Genomic DNA, 1,734 nt, shown 5'->3' with positions numbered 1-1,734 from the left:
CCTAAACTATTCTCCCCTGAATCTGGTTCCAATAGGGGTACCATACGCATACACACGGGTCAAGGTAGGTGTCGGAAAATGCTTTGTTACGATGGCAGCGAGGGCTCGTTGGGCCGGAGGGCCTGTTTCCCGTGTTGGGTTGTTCTTTGTTCTTTGTTTTGTTTTTGTTCTAAGCACCCAGAGGAAAAACATGCAAACACGGAGAGAATGTCAAGCTCTACACAGTCACCCACGACAGCAACTAAATCCAGGTCCTCACGCGGGGAGACTGCTGTGCTATTAACTGTGCCACCACACGGCCCTGTCTGTCGCCTCAGCAACTGTGTTATTTCACCGTGAGACATGATACCCAGGCTGAATGGTCCCTTGTTTCTGGGCCCGATGACCTCAAAACCTTAGTTAAAAGGACACGTGTTCTATGTTCTGCATGTTCATAGGAAGGAAGGGGAGGAGGAGACTCTCTATTGTTTTGAAATTGAAGAGGAACAGGGAGAGGCCTGAGCTTTTTTTCCGCTCATCGCCCGGTTTGGGAAAATGGTCAACGTACCAAAGACCCGGAGGACATATTGCAAAAAAAAATCGGAGGCACCAGCCCCACAAGGTTACCCAGTACAAGAAGGGAAAGGATTTCTAATACACACAGGGTAAGAGATGTTATGACAGAAAGCAGAGAGGTTATGGTGGACTGACAAAACCTATATTTGGGGAAAAGGCGAAGACCACCAAGAAGATTGTGCTGAGATTGGAGTGTGTGGAGCCCAACTGTAGGTCAGAGAGAATGCTGGCCATGAAGAGATGCAAGCACTTTGAGCTGGGAGGAGATAAGCAGAGGAAGAGCCAAGTCATCCAGTTCTAAGCTGCATTCTTTGTTTGTTGGAGAACCAATTCACAATAAAACATCTCAAATGCTAAAAAAAAACACACAGGGAGAGGCCTGGAAAGGAAATGTCGTTTGTCCGGTCAAGCCTGTGGCGACAAATGATACTTTTCTAAACTAATGATTTTGTTTTGCATCTACGCAGCCTGTATCTCTGTATTCCCTGCTTATTCATGTATCTATCTGTCAAGATGATTTTTTGTAACCATTGCTATTACATCTGCTTCTGACATCCCCTCCGTCAGCGAAATACAGGTATTTACCACCCTCTCTGTGAAGAAAAATCTTGCCTCTCTCATCTCTTTTAAAGTTTCCCCGTTATAACATTAAAATAAGTCCTGCAGCAATTGGCATTTATACCCCGAGATAAAAAGACTCTGACAAGACATTCTGCCGATTGGTCTCATAATTGTGTAAACATCTATCAGGTCGATCCTCAGCTTTTACCAAAAATAATCTAGTGGTTGGTGAGTAAAGTTGAATATTTTGAGATTGGAGCATCAGATGTGTTGCATGTGGTGGAGTTGAGGTTTGAAGGAAGGAATGAGTGAAATGCTAGATTCCTTTCTGGAGGGCAAGGGATGAAGACAGTATTCTGGGAAATGCAGCATAACGGCATCATCTTTTCAAACTATAGTGCGGGGAGTCAACTTCTTAGATTAAGGAATCAATTTCAGAAGCTCTGAAGCTGCATCATCCAAACAAACACACAGGTTAAGGGAACATTATTCAAAGGCTGTATAGAAGCAGACTAAGAGGAAGTTCGGTCAATGTCCATTTGGAATTCTGGTTTATAGTAAGTATTCATCCGTGTCTATTCGCTGATATTGAGATGGAGAATTCAGGAAAGGGAAGTC

The 1,734-nt window shown here is 43.9% G+C and overlaps 1 pseudogene; it reads left to right on the top strand.

Moving 5' to 3' along the window:
* The first annotated feature begins 534 nt into the window (after window positions 1-534).
* LOC145351589 (large ribosomal subunit protein eL42-like) lies at window positions 535-856 on the top strand (annotated as a pseudogene).
* Window positions 857-1,734: the final 878 nt, after the last annotated feature.

This window comes from Carcharhinus amblyrhynchos, chromosome 13 (genome assembly GCF_965287045.1).
Source record: "Carcharhinus amblyrhynchos chromosome 13, sCarAmb.v2.hapA, whole genome shotgun sequence".
Taxonomy (NCBI): domain Eukaryota; kingdom Metazoa; phylum Chordata; class Chondrichthyes; order Carcharhiniformes; family Carcharhinidae; genus Carcharhinus; species Carcharhinus amblyrhynchos.
This window is presented reverse-complemented; position numbering and strand designations above follow the sequence as displayed.